Below are 19,922 nucleotides of genomic sequence, written 5' to 3' on the forward strand. Positions count from 1 at the left end.
TTTAAGGAAGGATGTTCATCATTTTTTCCACATTGGCCATTTGGATTGAGGCAAACTTTTGTGGAGTACTAGGGAATTGTCTTCTTATGCACATACTTCAAGCTAAGCTGAGTAACACCTTAGTAGGATCGTGATTCGTGCTCTATGATAGGGTGATAGTTGTGTAAACACAAGCATTTATAGTACATGATGCAAGTGAGACTCGTGAATAACTACATGGTCTAGGGACTAAAATAGATGTAGCTAGTTTTCCAAGCAATCTAACAAGATAGAGGTACTCTAGTATTACCTTTTTCAATGACATTTGTATATGTGGTCATATTAATTTTTTATTATAAGTCACTTGTGGATGAGGGAAGGACTGGGGGGAGGGGGTCACTCATGAATATATGTATATATAGCGTGAGTTCAAAATAAGGGGGTTTTAAAACACCATTATTATACATTTTTTACATACAGAAGGGTGCCATATAAAGGGGTTACTTATAGATTGAATAGAAAAGGGTTGTGTTTTATTCAAGAAAAATTCACAGATTAGGATATTTCTAAATAGGCCATGAACGCACGTTATATAGAGAATATATATATAGTGAATCCCCCTAGGGGAAGGAGAAATGTAATATTTCTATGCAATAAAAGTTAGTTGGTTAGTTTGAATTTTAGTTAGTCAATTAATAAGTTAGTAAGATTACTAACTTAAGACTAACTAAAGTAAAAAACTAACGAACGTTAATAATTAAAGATTTTATTTAATTAAAAATATATGTTTAAAAAATCAAGAGTTATAAATCTGATATTTTTCTCAAATTGACAAGGACCATAGCCACCCTTCACGGAAGTTACAATGTGAACGGGACTTATGAGCTATATTAATCACTAGTATTAATATGTATAGTTTGGATGGTCCAAAAATATTAGATTTTGGGAAAAATTATCATATTTTAGATATTGTAGATATTATCCTAAAAAGATATGGAGATTTCTAGAACTGGATGTCATTTAAAAGAATATACAATTGATGTTTTCGTTAGTTTTGGAGATTTTATAAAAAGAAAAAATAAAGAGAGCGATTTGTAAAATTGCATGTGCCGTGATCGCAATCTACAGACAAAAAATAACACTTCAAATAGAGAAAATAAGAATGAGTGAACTGAGAGTTTTCTAACCAAGTGTCTTGGTGACTTGGGAGTTTTACCTCCCTTTCGGAGCCAATGGAACCATCTGATTTATGATGTGAGCATCAGATCACTGATCTTTCCAAGATTCCCCTCCACAAAGAACTCTTCTTATTAGCCACAAGCCTATTCTCTAATTCACTATAAATATGAGGCATGGGGAGGCACAAGAAGGATAAGGAGACCCCGAGAGGCTACGAGAGAGAGGTAGAGAGAAGGATACCCCTCCAAGAGATTTTTTTTGTGTGTGTGTGTATGTGAATAGTTACCTCGAGAGACTGCAAAGGAGAGAGTGGAGCCCCAAGAGGAACACCAAGGAAAAGGGAATTCTCTTGCAAGAAAATCTATCTTGTAACATCAACAAGCTTGTTTATCATGTTTCATATGATCACAATGAAGAAAAGAATACCAGACACAACAAATCTTCATGCAGCATCATGTAGATCTCCCACGGTTTTGATAGAATCAACCATATTCTTCAACATCTTCACAAAATCCATCAATAGAAGAAAGAAAGTAAAGGAATACACCATCTTTGAATGGAAATACATCACATAGTATTCATCTTCAATATCTTCATAGTCTTCTCTCTCAATCTCTCATATACAATCACTCTGTTTGAGTAGAATTGGCTATCTCTGACTCTCTCTCTCTCTCTCCATCAATAATACATCATATCCTCACTACAATCTCTCAAAATTCACTCTCAATAATCACTCTTAGGTCGTGGATACCCCTCCCAAGAGGTATGTCTGATATGAAGAGTCACCAGAGCCACTACAGTGTCCTTTCATAGCTCACTACTGTCACTTCACTCTAGTCTTCACTTGAGTCTTCGGCAGCTACTTCTTCCACTTCTTTCAGCTCTTTTGCACTTGTATTCACCTCTTTCCAAGGCTAGAAAACTTTCCCAAAGTCACACATACATTCCACAGAACACTTACAGAAGCATACAGAACAGTCTACAGAACAGTACCAGAACAGCTACAGTACAGAACATAACAGAAACAGAACAGAGACAGAGGCTCTACAGAAGACCTACAGAAGGTTACAGAAGGTTATCAAAACTACATAACTCATTCTCAAACCATTCCAAACTCTCACAAACCATTCAATAAACTTTCACAATATCTCAATCTTCATCAATCAATACTCCATCCCTCCTTACAGAAGACAATCAGAACAAAACAGACCAAAACAGAGCAAAACAGAACAAAACAGAAGGTATACAGAACCTATCAGAACATCACAGAACCACCAACAAACATCATGATCTTCCAAAACACAATCAATATCATCCAAAACACTCTCAAACCACTTCTAAATCAATCAATCATCTCATAAAATCAACCATTCAGCTCTCAAAAACAACAAAAATCAGCCAAAAAACAAGTCATTTCAACACTCTACATATCCCCACACTTAATAAGGAAGCGTCCTCGCGACCTAGGAAAAAGGGAATACAAGTTCATTTAAAATCGCAACTTTGATCTTCAATAGCTTTTCACAAATAATCCATCCACCACGACCCCAACTTATAACCTGTTTCTTATATAAAAATACAAAGAAAGGAAAACCCTTTATACATTAACACCTCTTATCAAACTAAAAATCACAACAAATTTATAAAGGATATAAAAGTTTGCTTCTTCTGCATCTGCATCTTCTTCAATTCTCCAACCACGACCCCATCACCACAAATCTCCAAAACGTAGCTCGTACACGAAATTCCATAGGAAACCACCACGCTCGTTTGACATAAATGAACTCACAACACAAACACTAATACACAACACAACCATCTGAATGACTCCTGAAAAAGAGAGTTGTTCATTAAAAGCTTCCACCATACATTGGAAAGGTATCAATGAAGATGATCCCTCTTAAAAGATTGATGTTGTCGGAAACGATCCATAGATAAGGATTCATCTACAAAGTTTTTGGGAGGATTTTGAAAAAATTGGAGACAACACATCCTTTCCAACAGGACCAAGTATCTGCTCGGCAAATAGAGGGCATGAAAATATAATATCTCCAGCTGTTGGGAGTCAATGCTAACATTGACATTCATGCACAACTTTGCAATAGGCTTTGAATCATTATGAGAGTGCCTATGCATATACGCCAGGTACCAAGCAAAGTGAGCAGTTAATCTCACTAAGGGATCTGCAAACTGTGAATACTGCTGGGCAAAATGAACATAGTTCTGATAAGCTTGACTAGAAGCTGTCCATTCTCCTGGAATTACTAGCCAATTAATCTGCAGTCCTGTAAGGCAATCATCCGAACTCCATCCCCTTCTTCTGGAAATCTGATTATCAAACCCTTCACAGTCACTAACCAACTGAGGTGGTTGAGATATGGAAGTGTTAGGAGAGGGTAGTGGAATAAGGGAAAGTGGATGAAGGGAAGGATAGGAAAAATCATAAAAGGAAGAAAAGGTTAAAGAAGGAGTGGCATAAATTTGTAGGGAATCACTAAGGAACGGTGTTAACTGATAAATAGGAAATGTGGAGGGTACATTAATGGAGGGAGAAAGACAGGGTGGAGAAGGGGAAAATACCCTATCCTCAATAAAGGAACAGTAAGTGAAAATAGGAATTTGAGGGAAAGATGAAGGTTGGAAAAGAAGGGGTAAAATTATTGTGGAATTAGATTGACAAAGGGAAATATATATAGCATAGCGGTGAGCCATTTGTTGGTAATAGAGGAGGGTAGGAACAGAAGGTCCCAGAAGAGATCGTCGATGATAGGCATCAAAGAAGGTAGCATCAAACGGATTATGTTTGGAAAGATAGGTTAAGAGATCCATCCTCAGTTGGTTAGTACTTTGGGCAAAGGTAGGAGCTGTGTTTTGTCTTTGATTTAGGACCACCGAATCAATCATGGGATGCCACGAATTATCATGACAATCAGCTACTTTGGAGAAATAACTCTGGAACATGTCAGCTATGCGCAACTCCAAATGATTGACATACAAAACAGCCTGTAAGACCACATCCCCCACATACCATGCCATATCTACCTCATCTGGAATTAACAAATCTCCTCGTAGATACATGTATGACATCAACATGGTGTCTGGCGTGACAGAATCCTCAAACACCATTCTGACTACCTCTGTCAACAACTCAGCAGACCAAGCCCCACTCCAGCCATCCTCTGGAAAAGGTAAATCCATCGTGGAAAGCTTCATGTAGAAGACCAACTTCTGTAAGTGGTAGTGGACAAAGAAAGAATGGTCGGATAAGACATATTCCTGAAACTGCTCAAAGGTAGACCATAACAAGTCCATTCTGGACTGCAATCTTTCCACTTTATCTTGGAATAGAGGGCACAAAGTAGCCTGTCTCTGAAGAGCAACCAAGTCCTGCTGTGAAAGAGAAGGAATCAATGGAACAGGAGGGCTTGGAGGAACAGAGCGGGACTTCGCCAGCTAATCTTGCAAATGCTGGATTTGGGAGGCTTGGTTGGCCACTGTGTCATTAGCCATCTGTAAAGCTGAAAGCTTGTCATCTAAGATAGCTTGGAATTCCTTTGCTTCGCTGGACATCCTCTCCTTCTCTTCTGAAAGGCTAGTAACTTGTGATTGAGCTTCGAGTAACTGGGTCTTCAATGAAGAAATCTCATCGCTTTGGGTGGCAACCAGTTGGGTTTGTTGTTTCATTTGCTTAAATAAATCTGCTAGGGTATCCTTAGCAGAAGCTAACTCAGATGTTGCCTTATGCAACTGGTCCTTAGACTGCATGAGCTCCTCATAAAAAGACGCATACAGCTGTTGAACACAGGCTGTCACTGACAACTCAATGGAACTTTGAATATCCTTGCAGAGGAAAGGAATGGCATCTCCTGAGATGAGACTGTTCAGGGAAGGAACTGAGATCTCCAAGGAGCCTTCTCGATGTGCTCGGAACATGTTATTACAAGTGAGATACCCAGTGAGTTCACTGCCAGAGGTAGCAGGGATAGGCACTGAGGGAAGTACAGAAGGGGCTTTATCCGCTACCCTCTTCAAGCGTTTGCGCTGTATGACCAGGGGAGGCGGAGAATCATCATCCTCTATGTCAATGGGTTCTGACTCTTCTGAAGGTGGAGGAGGAGGTACTGGATCTGATGGAGGAGGTGGAGGCATAGTCTTCTGTAAACCTGAATAGGTCAAGAAGGCAGACAAATATGATCCGTATGTAACATTGGTAACATTACCCCTGGTGACTTTAACAAAATGCTGATCCATTTTAGTGAGGAGGTAAGTGCTCCAATCAATAGCAACGCCTTTCAGCACCATCCTGGAAGCTGTGAAAAGCTCTTTGGACAAATAGTGGGATGGCGTTTTGGCAGGCATAAACCTGTCCTGAAGGAACTGACACATCGTCTTCCATACGGGATCAGTGATCATAGAAAAGGAAACTCCTGAAGAGTTTATCACCTTCTTAACATCGAGGATTTCCCTTGTCTACTTCTGCAACAGCTTGAGAATCTCTTCATTAGAGAAGAGCTGACGAGTGGTCACAAAAGGTTCACCTTTGAAAGGTAAAGACAGAGCCTTCCCTAAGCCTCGAGATGTCAAAGTCATAGACATTCCTTGGACTAGTCCTGTCTTCTTGTTGTAAGAGGCCAGGAACTCATCACATAACGATGGATCCTCTGGAAGCAATGGAAAAGGAGTGGCCACAAAAGCAGCAAGTCCCGCCTTCATGAGAGGCTCAAAAGTAAGTAGGGAAGAGTAATCCCTACTTACTAATGGGACGTACTGGATAGGGGGAGGAGCATGAGAAGGCGCCATTCAGATGGTTACACACACACCACAAACACAGACAATCAAGGAGAATGCCTGCAAAGCAACAGACAAAAACCAAGGATAAGAGAATAACCAATAAAACGTGACTCGACCAACTAACCCCAAGCAAACCATATCCTAGAAAAAATTTGACATGACCTTGAGACAAATGCGACCGAAAGCTTCATGCGATGCATCAGACAAACACCCAGAACCCCGTATCAGGCAATAAAAGAAAAAAAACTGCATACCGTACCCGTAACCGTAACAAAAACAGGAAACCAAAACAATACCATATCCGACACATATCAAGACTATATCGTGGATAAACCAAGACTGGACCATGGAAAATAACGCTAATAACTGCGCATACCCATCCCACGAAACGGTTCATTAAAAAGGGGAAGTAAGTGCAGTGAGGGGGGATTAATTTAATGAAGGGTTGATTTTAAGAAATTATTAAGAATGGGTGAATTTTTATTAGGTGATAAACCTTAGCAAGAAAACGGCGGTTCCTTATTATAAATTAAATTACCCATTATTAGGTGAAGCGGTGCAGTTATGCGATGCCTGGACTTCGATACCCGACTGGGTCTCTAAATGCAATTCATTGATTACAAATTATGGTGATGTGGAGCGCTTTTTTGCCAGCGCGTGCTCATGTGACGGCTGGTTCATTTTAATTAAAATTTTAAAGTGCCTCTGTAGCGCACGTAGCGCGTGCTAAGTGAACGGCTGGTTTATTTTAATTTAAAAAAAATGTGTGTATAGCGTGAATGCGTGTGGAAACTGTGGGTGAATTAAAGAGTTCATTTTAACAATTAATTTGTGATTCAGGGGAAAATGAAAATAAATAAAACACATAAAATAAATTCCTGGAAGGGGTGTGTATGTAATGCAGGAATGTGCACAGAAGAGTCTCCCAAAAGAAGTGAATCCAGTAAAGGAAAAGTAAAGATCACTGATGAAATAACAAAGACAACACCTTAGCAGATGTGTGGATTTGGTTTGTGTTGGTTATTTATTTTTATTTTATTTTATTTTATTTTTTGTGTTAAGTTGTGATTATTTATGGTTGAATAAATGAAAAATGAGCAAGGGAGGTGAGGGGAAATTTTTAAGAATTTTTAAGAATTTTTTTACTATTTTTAAATGAATTTTCTACATTTATTGGCAATTTAGGGGTAAAATTAGGAAATATTGAATTTTTAGAAATTTTAGGGTAGGTAATTTCCAGCGGAAAAACTCCCAAAAATTGGAAAAAGGCAAAAGAAATTTTTAGAAAATTTTTTGAATTTTTTTAATGGAAAAATTAATTTAAAAATTAAGTAAATCACATAAATCATGTTAATCAAATAAGTCAAGTAGAAATAAGTCAGTTAAGTCTGGTTAGTGTGGGTAAGTCATGATAGTCACAGTAAATCAAGTCAGATTAGTCAGGGTTGATTAGGTTAGTCTAGGTTAGTCAAAATCAGGTAGATAGACTAAGGCAAGGCAAGTCAGGTTAGTCTGGGGTAGCCTAAGTTAGGTTAGTAGACTAAGTTAGGTCTGTGGGGACTAACCTAAGGGGGGTTAGTTAACCTAGGGGGTAACTATCCTAACCAGGGTGAGGTTAACCTAAGGGGTAACTAACCTAACCAGGGTGAGGTTAACCTAAGGGGGGGGGGGTGAGACTAACTACATGAGGGTTAGTTTAAGTTAACTAGGGTTAGATTAACTTAATTAGGGTTAGTTTAACTTAATTAGGGTTAGTTTAACTAACTAAGGTTAGTGGAACTAACCTAAGGAGGGTTAGAGAGGGGTTAGAGAGGAGGAGGAGCAAGGAGGAGATAGGTGGTGGCGGGTGGGTGGTGGGGAAGGAGGAGAGGCGGAGAAGAGGACGGTGGCGGCGGCGTCGACGCAGGTGCTCTGGAGGGAGGCCACGGCGGATGGCGGCGAGCGAACGGGCTGTCGGGGCGGAGGCGAACGGCGGTCGGAGCGTAGGCGTTCAGGGCGGCACCTAGCGCAGAGGCGTAGGCACTAGGCACCACAGGGCGGCGCACGCGCACAGTCGACGGGAGTGGGCGTCACGGCGTCGAAGCAGGGAAGCGGGGCACAACAGCGGGCGTTACAGGCCACAGGACGCCAGCGAAGGCATCGTCAGCGGGGGGTACACGGCGGCGAAGCAGGGAGGCGGGGCGTCGGCACGGCGGAAGAGGCGGCGACGGGACGGAGACGAGCGGCCTGCGCTGGAGGGAGAGGAAGGAGGGGAAGGAGAGGGGAGGAAGGAGGAGAAAAGGAGGAGGGGGGAAGATGGAGGAGCGGGTAGGAGGAGATGGAAGAGGAGGGTAGGAGGAGGACGCAGGGAGAAGAGGGAGAGGAAGGGGGTTGGAGGGAAAGGGTGGGGCGGTTGGGGGGAAGGGATGGGCAGGGTAGGTGGTCAGGGCCCAAGGGGGGTAAGGGGTGCCCAGGAAAAGGGGAGGGGTGGAATAGGGTAGGGTAGGGTAGGGGGTGGGGGGGAGAAAATGGGCGCATACCCCCGTCCCGCGCATGGGCGCGAGGCGGGGTAAAAAAATTTGCCGTGACGGAATTGAAATGGTGCGCGGATGACGAGACGGGTCATGCGGACACGACCAGGGCGCGTGGAGACGCGTAAAATCGAAAAAGGGCGCGTTCATGCACAAGAGGGACGCGCGAATATACGTAAAAATAAAGAAAAATTAATAACACCAAATCCGGACGTCAAAACGAAATAGTGTAAAAACAAAAAGTGGGCAGGACGACAGGGGAAAAATAGGGAAAATATATGACGAAAGTTTCGGGAGGGGTACAGGGCGGTCACGTGCAAAAAACACAAAAAACGAACCAAAAGCGCAATTAAAAATTAATATCGAAAAATCCGTGCATCGGAATGAGGTGTAAAAAAAAGGAAAAATGTGTAGAAAGATGTGCCCGACAATCCTATCACATCAAAACATAATTCCGACTGAGATAAGACGTGTTCTCATGGGAAAAACCAAAAAAACAAACCCGAAAATGGGATCGGAAATTAATATCGGACGAACCGTTCACCGGAATGACATACAGTAAGAAGAAAAAATGTCCGCAGGAAGGAGGGGCACAGGGTTATCATGTTAAAATGCAGTTCCGGTGGAACTAGGAGGGGTTCACATGCGAAAAACTCCAAAAATACTCCCGAAAACACATTTAAAAATTAATAATAAAAAATCCAAAAGTTGAAAAAGGGTGGAGGAAAAAGGAAAAAGGTGGGGGAAGGTATAGGGGACACGGCTGTCAAATCAAATTGGAATTCCGATGCAAATAGGGCAGGTTCACATGGAAAAATAGCAAAAAGACGTAGGAAAAAGTCTTAAAAAACCGGAAAATTAATAATGGACAAACCGTGTATCGGAATGATGCGGAGGAAAAAGGAAAAATGTCAGGGGAAAAGTGTTGGTCAAGGCTATGATGTCAGAGCATGATTCGAAAGCAAGAAAAGCACGTTCACATGGAAAACCGACTAATTTGTGCAAAATGCTTCAAAAATTAATAACGCAAAAACCGTGCACCAGAATAAAGGTAGGTAAAAAGGAAAAATGATCAATTCAAAGGGAGAAACAGGGCTATAAGGTTGGATTGGGACTTTCGTGAACGTAGGATACATTCATATAGTAGGACCTCAAAATCAAGGAATGAAGGAAAACTGCAGGGGAACAGCCCCAAGGGTAGGTAGAACATAACCGGATGGGTGGAAAGGGAACCCATGAGGGTAAAAGCAAGTCAATGCATTCATGCATGAACAGGTTAAGGCATATGCAGAAAGGTATGCACGGTAGACGCGCAGGGACGCGTCCCCACACTTAAGATCTTAACGGATAGGGTTAACCGAGCAACAGGGACCTAGGACCACGCCACAGACCATCCACTAACTTCCCCACACTTAAAACATGAACATCACTAAGAAACAAAAGTTGTAGGGTTAGAAAAACTTGGCCTGTTTCGTCAAGAATCAAGGTTGAGTGTCGACGGCACGTCCAGTGTTGTTGTCGGCGCTGGAAGGACCAAGGCATCTTCTCGGCGCACGTCCTTCATGGCAGGGACCACGCGGCAGCACCCAGGGAGGTAGCTGGTTAAAGGAATCGCAGGAAATCCGTTGATGATGAGGAATGTGGCACTCAACTCACAGTCACACAAATGAAATGAAAGAACAGTCACTCGCCCCATGACTAATATCACTCGAGGAAAAATGATTGAAACCCATATCTCATACCCGATTGAGGAATCGACAAGGGGGGAATGGTGCAGAAGGAGTATGCCAGGGTGCATAGTTGATGGTGCATTAGTGCGTCCAACCCGTCTGGCATAGGTGCAAGGAGGAAGGCAAGGGAGCCTTACAGTGCAGTGTACAGAACATGGTGACGTGTCTTGTGTTGCCGGTAAAGACCCATCCCGGGGGTGCATAGGGAAACGGGAACATACCTGACTCCAAGTGTCGTAACGTCCCTCAATCTCACCTCTCGGTAATTGATTGAAGAAACTCCAGTCACACTCATCCCACCCTCTGTCTCACTCGCTGTTGATAGATACAGGAGGGCAGCCTTTTCCTGAAACCCATTGATATAATCCTCACAGTCACTTGTGCAAAGGTTGTATGCCTTGTGCGCATTTGATGGTGCAACTGTGCATCCCACCCTGTGCCGGCATACGGTGCAAGAAGGAAGGCCAGGGAGCCTTATAGTGTAGTGCACAGAAACAAATTGTGCTTTGTGCTTTGACAGGCCCATCCCGTGCGTGCAACACTTCATTCACACTTCTCACCTCTCATTTGATTTGAAGGGAAAAAACTGGTCTCTCGCCCCACCCTCTGTCTCACTTGTTGTTGATAGATACAGAGGGCAACCATACTCACTTCCCCATCCGGTTAGGATGATGTTTTGGACAAGAACATGTCGTCTGCTAGAGGACAGGTAGTCACTTTGCAGAGAGACCCAGGACACAGCGTACCAAGGGAGGCAGCTTCGGAATTGGATCCGAAGGATATCAATCAATGAATCCGCTTTCTGGACTGCTGGGTGTTACCACCTTTTCCACAGCCAGCTTCCCGCCCAAGGGTGTTGACCACCTTTGCTTGGAACGAGGCCTGCTATGACAGAGAATTTCTTCCTTTTCTCTCATAACAGATTTGTTTGTTTGTTTTTTCTTTTTCTTTTTCTTGTTTTCCCCTATTCCCGAGGGTGTTTCCACCTTTTCTCGAAGAATAGGTCGGCATGACAGGGACCTAAGTCATTTTCTCCCATAACCGATATGTTTTGTTTTTTTTTTTCCTTTTCTTTTTCAAATTGAGCAAGGGAATGGTAGAAAGACCATGTATCAAGACCAACCTCGCCACTGTCGCTGGTGGAAAATAGAGGATAAGAGATCAAGGCTGGAGGGTGGAGTTGAGGGGACAGAGGGTTGCGTCCACTTCATCAGGAGTGACTGAAGAACGGCTATCAGAGGTAGCATCATAACAAGTACAGTGCCGTGCCAACGAGGGAAAATATCAAGTGACCGTAATTGTCAAGATCCCCGAGGGAAGTACTTCTTCAGGCGATATCCATTGATCAGAAAGGGATCATCAGAGGCATCAACGGTCTGCACTTGGACAGAACCATTCGGGTTGACGGCAAGTACCTTATAGGGGCCCATCCACCGCTGCTGGAGCTTGCTAGGAAACTTGCCAAATCGTGAATCATAGGCTAGGACCAAATCAACTTCTTTGAACTCCTTGTGCTTGATGAAGCTGTCATGGTAAGCCTTGCGTCGAGCTTGCGTGGCTTCCATGCACTGTAGAGCCATCCTACGAATTTCGTCCAAACATTCCAAATGCAGGAGACGGCGTTGCAGTGAATCATCATCCCCCAAACGCTCTTTGATAGCCACTCTCAAGGAGGGTAGTTCCAATTCAACAGGAAAAACAGCTTCTGTACCATACACCAGTTGGAAGGGTGTCTGTCCTGTTGCGGCTTTATGGGAGGTTCGGTATGCCCAGAGGGCCTCTGTAAGTCGATCGTCCCAATCACGACGATGTGCGGCAATTGTTCTTGTCAGAATCGAGCAGAGGATGCGATTGGTGACTTCGACTTGGCCGTTGGCTCTGGGGTAATAGGGAGTGGACTTGCGATGGCGGATCTCATACAACTCTGTCAATTCTTCCATGACTTTGTTAAGGAAATGAGTACCTCTGTCACTTACCAGCTCTAAGGGACTGCCAAAACGGGTGATGATATTCTCATACATGAATAGGGCCACGCTGTTACCATCGTCCTGCTTTAGGGCTTTAGCTTCACACCACTTTGTAACATAATCCGTACATACGAGGATGTATCGGTTCTGTTTCCTTCTGGTAGGAGGATCGATCGGACCGACGAAGTCGATGCCCCACTTCTCAAACGGCTTCAAAGGAAGGATAGGTTGCAGTGGCATGGCACTTGTCTTCATGGGTTTCCCCATTCTTTGACAAGCATCACATCTTTTACAGTAATCACAGGCATCCTTATGAATGGTAGGCCACCAATATACTGCTAGCAGAGCCTTCCTGGCTGTAGCTTCTCCTGCAAAGTGACCTCCACATGGCTCGTTGTGGCAAGCCTTCAGAACAATCCCAATCTCCTTTCCTGCAACACATCTTCTGAGCACTTCATCTTTGCCTTTCTTGTACAGTGCACCGCCTAGCAAGGTGTAGGGGGCTGATTCTAGCATGAGCTTCTTCCTTTCCCGACTAGAAATACCAGGAGGGTACTGTTGGGTTGCCAGCAGATTGGCAATGTCTGCATACCAGGGAGTTACAGTTTCTACCAAGAATAGGGAAGCATCAAGGAGGTCTGGATCATCCTGCTCCTCGTCTGCAGTTTGTGGGATACGCGACAGATGATCAGCCAAAACATGGGAACGGCCAGGCTTAGTAATCACCTCAAAGTCAAACTCCTGGAATAAAAGGAGCCATCTCATCATTCGTCCTTTCACATCTGCTTTGTTCATCAAGAAGGACAGGGCCTCATGATCCACATAAAATTTAAAGTGTGTGGATAGGAGGTAATGGCAAAACTTCTCTAGGGCAAACACCATTGCCAAGCACTCCAGCTCGGTCACTGTATAGTTCCGTTTCCTATCAGTGACTTTTCGGCTTGCGTAGTAGATCGGTTGATCCAACTTCGAGGAGCCCTTCTGGCAAAGGACATCACCTAAGCCTTCAATTGATGCATCAGTGTGTACATGGAACTCTTTCGTCCAATCAGGAGGTTGCAAAATGGGTGCCTCAATCAGACACTGCTTCAAAGTGTGAAAGGCTTTGTCACATTCGTCCGTCCAAGTAAACTCTGCATCTTTCCTCAGAAGCTTGTGCAAGGAGGTTGCCTTTGTCGCAAAATGGGCTACAAACCTTCTGTAGTAACCCACATGGCCTAGGAATCCCCTCAACTGTTTGAGGTTGGTGGGTGCTGTTACAGCTGCAATCTTTTTTATCTTTGCAGGGTCTGTTGATATCCCTTGTGCAAAGACAATGTGGCCCAACAGGACTCCAAAAGAGACCCCAAAGATGCATTTGTCGGGGTTGAGGGAAATCCCATACTCCCGGCATCGATCAAAGCATTGCTCCAAATGTCCCCAGTGTTCACTGATCAAACTATAGACACAGAAGTCATCCAAATATACCTCAATAAAGTCGTGTAGATGATTTTTAAATGCAGCCATCATGACTTGTTGGAAAGTAGCAGGGGCATTGCAGAGCCCAAATGGCATCACTCGGTAAGCATAGGTTCCCCATTCTGTGGTGAAGGTTGTCTTGGATTGGTCTTCTTCCGTGATTTGGACTTGGTTATATCCGCTGAATCCATCCAGAAGAGAATAAAGTTCATGTCCTGTCACTGTGTCCAATAGTTGGTCTGTGAAAGGGATAGGAAAGTGATCCTTCTTCGTCTTGGAATTGAGCTTTCGGAAATCCACACATATACGAAGCTTACCATTCTTCTTGAGTACAACCACAATGGGTGAAACCCATTCACTATTTGCCACTAGATAGATGAACTCGGCTTCCAGAAGCTTCAGCAGCTCCGCTTTCACCAATGTGGAATAATTCAGGTTCATTCGCCTTTGTCGTTGCCGTACTGGCTTGGCATCAGGCTCCATGTCAATATGATGTTGACATATTGTGGGATCAATCCCCTTTAGGTCTTTGTAGGACCATGCAAACACGTCCAAATTCTCTTTCAACAAGTTATACAAGGTTGACAACTCCTCTTCTGGGAGGCTGCTACCCACCTTCAAGTGGCGTTCAGTACCTTCTGCATCCACAAATGTTAACTGCCTTTCACCTTCTACTTCACGGATAAAGGTCCCACAGACTGCTTCTGGATACAGGTCCGACTCCTTCAAGGGAGTGGTGTCCTCTTCTGATGTCCCACTAGAACCAACTTCTTCTTTTGGTGGAGACTTAGGTTGCTCCTTAAGATGTTGAAATGGGATTAGAGCTGTTTCAGGTTTGGTTTCAAGATTAATTACCTCTTGACTTGAAGACTCATCTTCTGATGACATATCCAAGAACGTCACATAACAGGGACCCTCTGATGCCTGTTGGGTTTGTGGGACTGGTACTTGTTGGCACGGTGCATCATCATCATCTTTCTTTGGCAAGGATGGGTTAGGATGGCAGGAGCCACTCTTGAAAGACGGCTTGTTCTTCTTAATCCATCTTTTATAAAGGTTTTGCATATGAGAAGATCCATTTACCAGACCAAATGGTACCATCACCATTCTGTCCCATAGCATGAGCTCATCTGCTTCTGATGCTTCTGGAACTTCTTCCTCAAATGTATCCTCTTTAGGTGGGATAGACTCTTCCGTTTCACTTTCATAATCTTCTTCGTCTATATCATATCCATCCTCTTCTGTCTCTGTCTCTGCTTCTGCTTTTGCTTCTGCTTCTATCTCTGCTTCTGTCTCTGCTTCTATTTCTGTCTCTATAGGAGCTCTGTAACAGAAGAACAGATTCTCTTTTTCCTCTTCTGCCTCTGTCTCTGCTCTGGCCATGTAACTGGGAGAGCAGTACATCCATGCTTCTATCTCACTGTCAGAAGTGATTTCAGAAGTCATTCCCGGTTCAGGCAGGAAGTATTCACCCATTGATAATGGCTTTGCATCTTTTGGAAGTCGGCTTACAGTATCCACTGTTAAGGAATGTGCCACTGTTTTCTTGGGAAGGATCTGTTTGACAGCATCTTCGTATGTTGATGTTCCATCCGTAACCTCATTAGGGGAGTCAGAAGATAATTCCAAGGAGGTGGATCCATGTCCTTTTTGAGAACCATACAGTTTCAGCACCACTTTGTTGGGTCCTCTACCCAAGGTCAAGGTTCCTTTGAACCAATCCGTCCTTGCTCTGGCTTCGAAAAGCCATGGTCTGCCCAGTAACAGAGGATAGGATGTACCATAAGAGTTTGGCTTCACCACCAGATAGGTTAGCCAATAATCTTTTCCAGCCACTGTAGTCTTCACATATGGGAGAATGCCCAAAGGCTTGATCCTACTCTGATCCGCCAGTCTAATGAGCCATTGGGTAGGTTGCACACCTTGTAGGCCTAGATCCTTCATTGTCACATCCGTCATAATGTTCACTGATGAACCTCCATCAATCAGTGCATTTGCAATGAAGCAGCCTTCTATCCACACGCCAGTCTCTGGGGTACCCGGATCTAGGAAAGCATTAGCCACATCCACTTCTTTTACAGGCTCTGGAGCCTTGTTGGGCTTTGTTGCTGTTGAGGGAGCAATCCTTAAACCACGTCATCTTGTCAATATACTTTTGAATCTTTTCCGGCAACTGGGGGACAACATCAATAGTTGTCGGAATGTGAGATTTGGTCTAAAGGTATCTAGATCTCTGACCAGATCGTATTCCTTAATAGGATCCACTGGCTTCTCTAACCGGTTAGGGAATGGGGCAACACCCATTTTCATTTTCCCTCTTTCTTCCAACAAAGGCATCATGGGAACTTCTTCTGCCACTTGTGGCACGTCCTCCTCTTCTGTATCCTGGACCTCTGGTCCTGTCTCTGTAACTGTCTCTGTAACTCTCTGTGGCACTGTAGGGCTCTGTACGGCACTGTTAGGCTCTGTTCTGTTCTATTCTTCTGGTGGAAGACTGAACTTCACTGTTCTGGCAGGACGGTTATTTTCTTTCTGGATAGGTGGTTCCTTCTGCTTTGCACACGTGATGGCAGCAACTTCCAATTCCACTAAATTCGAAGTAGACTCTTGGGCCTTGGACGGACTATCAGTAGCACTGTTTTTCACTGGGGCTGGACTTGGACAGTCTTTTGCAGTGTGGCCTTCTCCTTTGCATCGACTGCATAAGGGCTTGTAATCCACTGACCTTCGAGGATTTGGACAATTTGGTGAAATGTGTCCCTTTTCTCCGCATCTGTAACATTCCACTTCTGATCTCTGACCATCGCCAGACTGTCTTCCTCTGTAACTTTGAGAAGGAAATCTTCTGGGTCCGAAATTAGGACTAAACTCTCTAGGCTTGGGTCCAATATCTTGTGTTGTCATTTTGGATTCCAGCAGGTTGAATCTTGCGTCTTCTTCCTTCCTTCTCCTATCATGCATCTCCTTCAGAGAGCAAATGTCCTCTGTATGATTCTTCCGCAAACAGTAGGAACAGAAGGCTCCAGGAATGGTTGGTTTGCGTGTACATTCAGTGGCTAAATGGCCTGCTTGATGACACTTACCACACCAAGTATTTGACCGCATCACATCTCTTCCTGCTCCTGCAACGTTGGATATGCTCGTTGTGTTCACTTTCAACGCCTGTAGTTGCTGTGTAATCACATCCATCAACTCCTTTTTGATGTTTGCAACTGAGTTGGATAAATAATCCTTCAATCTTTCTCCTCCGGAGGCACTGGCAGGAGGGTTTTGAGGAGTCTCTGTAATCATTGCATAAATAGGTTGGGCTAGTACAGAGGGATCTCTGTTCTGGTTCTGATTCAGAGCTCCTGTTTGAACTGTTGGCTATTGGCTCCAGTTGGTAGGATTCCACTGTTGCTGTTGATTTGGCATTAGGAAATTGGTTGGGACCATTGTTGTTGTGGGTGAACCACCATTTGAGGCATGGATTGTGGCCACTGTGGATTTGGTGCACTGTACTGTGATACTGGGGGCATCTGTTGGTAGGGATAGGGAACAGTCCCTGGAACTGCATTTGGTGGATACATCATTCTTGACATCAGAGGAGGTAGGAATCCTCTTCCTGTATTCATCGCTAATCTAGCTTCCACTTCATCATACAGTCTTGCTCCTTCTGTTGTTGCAGCTTGCAGGGTGGCTGGTCTTTGTAGCTCCACAAACTTACGGACTTCTGGTTGTAATCCTCTGAGAAACACCCCCTTTTGAATGCCATCATCTAGATTATGGTTAGTCCATCTCTTCAGGATGGATTCCATTCGTGAGACATAGGCTTCTACTCTTTCTCCAGAGGACTGACTTAGGTTCATGAATTCCTCTCTCATCCGCTCTTCAAAACCTTCACGCCTGAATTTAGTGAGGAAGGCCAACTTCAGGTCTTCCCATGTGCCAAAAGTTCCTGCTGCTTGTCTCTCATACCACTGAAACGCCGCGCCCTTGAAAGTGGCTGGGAATATCGCTAACCAATGCTCAGGGGTTCTGGCATTGTTAGCCACACACGCTACCATAAACTCTGCTACATGAAGATCGGGGTCTTCATTGTACTCTCCCTTAAAAACTGGCAATGGGACTACATTCGCTGGCCTGTCATCAATATTTCCAGGACGGATCTGGCTTGGAAGTGGACCTCCAGCAGGAGGAGGAAGGGCTTGATGTGCCATTGGGACTTCTGTAAAGAGTTCCACAAGGGCGTCAAAGGCAGCTTCTGCTGCTAGCTCGTTCTCAGCCTTGATTTTTGCTTTCTCTCTTCTCACGTACCTCTGGACTCGTTCTAACGCTTGCCTTTTTATTGCGTCATTCATCAGGGGGTTGGCTCCACTATGTTGTTAGTGCTCCACAGAGGGTTAACAGAAGGCTTCAGTCTCTGGAGGACTCTCTTGCCAACATTTCTTCTACTTCTTTCTTTTCAACGTCCCTGAATTCTGCTTTCATGCCACTGCACAGAGGAAGGTATTCGGTTCTGAAGGTGTCAAAATGCATACGTCTGAGCATTGTGGTGGTGCCATCATCATAGTAATGCTAACTTCTGATGGTTTCAACAGTGTATGTTGTGAAAAACACTCTGTCTACCAGCTTCCAGTGGGTTGCTAATTGAACAAACAGAAGATTCTTAGTACACCAAGCATCCCATGTATCTTGCTATTGAGCGTCCACGAACAAATTCCAACTCTTTTCCTTCTTGTCTTTGTGAACCTCTACAGACCAAGACTCCTGAAGCTTCTTCACAATCTCCCACTTGATGTTGTCTGGAAACTTTTCAATGAATGCCAAATCTTCCATGGATGGTCATTCTCTCTGTTTTTGCTCTTCAGTTTGTTCCCAAACAGTTTGCCACCAAGATGCAAGTTTCTGCTGCTTCAACAGGAAGAGGAAACTGTCCACCACATAAAGCATGCATCATGATGGTGATATGTTTCCGCCATTGTGGGATGAACTTCTTGTGGAAAGTGGCTTTGATTATGAGGAATTCCAACTCTTCAGTGGAAGAAGGAACTTTACAAACATCCATTGAATTCTTCTCTTCTTGGCAATGCCATTTCCTTCATTTTCAGCCTCTTCTGGTGCTTGTTGATGGCAAGTTTCCCCGGCTGTGCACCAAAAACATGGAGACCCAAGAGGAACACCAAGGAAAAGGGAATTCTCTTGCAAGAAAATCTATATTGTAACATCAACAAGCTTGTTTATCATGTTTCATATGATCACAATGAAGAAAAGAACACCAGACACAACAAATCTTCATGCAGCATCATGTAGATCTCCCACGGTTTTGATAGAATCAACCATATTCTTCAACATCTTCACAAAATCCATCAATAGAACAAAGAAAGTAAAGGAATACGCCATCTTTGAATGGAAATACATCACATAGTATTCATCTTCAATATCTTCATAGTCTTCTCTCTCAATCTCTCATATACAATCACTCTGTTTGAGTAGAATTGGCTATCTCTGACTCTCTCTCTCTCTCTCTCTCCATCAATAATACATCATATCCTCACTACAATCTCTCAAAATTCACTCTCAATAATCACTCTTAGGTCGTGGATACCCCTCCCAAGAGGTATGTCTGATATGAAGAGTCACCAGAGCCACTACAGTGTCCTTTCATAGCTCACTACTGTCACTTCACTCTAGTCTTCACTTGAGTCTTCGGCAGCTACTTCTTCCACTTCTTTCAGCTCTTTTGCACTTGTATTCACCTCTTTCCAAGGCTAGAAAACTTTCCCAAAGTCACACATACATTCCACAGAACACTTACAGAAGCATACAGAACAGTCTACAGAACAGTACCAGAACAGCTACAGTACAGAACAGAACAGAAACAGAACAGAGACAGAGGCTCTACAGAAGACCTACAGAAGGTTACAGAAGGTTATCAAAACTACATAACTCATTCTCAAACCATTCCAAACTCTCACAAACCATTCAATAAACTTTCACAATATCTCAATCTTCATCAATCAATACTCCATCCCTCCTTACAGAAGACAATCAGAACAAAACAGACCAAAACAGAGCAAAACAGAACAAAACAGAAGGTATACAGAACCTATCAGAACATCACAGAACCACCAACAAACATCATGATCTTCCAAAACACAATCAATATCATCCAAAACACTCTCAAACCACTTCTAAATCAATCAATCATCTCATAAAATCAACCATTCAGCTCTCAAAAACAACAAAAATCAGCCAAAAAACAAGTCATTTCAACACTCTACAGAGAGTTAGCTCAATTCCCTCTATCTCGATCCTCAACTAAGCCA

This window comes from Lygodium microphyllum, chromosome 25 (genome assembly GCF_053477565.2).
Source record: "Lygodium microphyllum isolate KBCC chromosome 25, Lygodium_microphyllum_v1.1.10, whole genome shotgun sequence".
In the NCBI taxonomy this organism is placed as follows: Eukaryota; Viridiplantae; Streptophyta; class Polypodiopsida; order Schizaeales; family Lygodiaceae; genus Lygodium; species Lygodium microphyllum.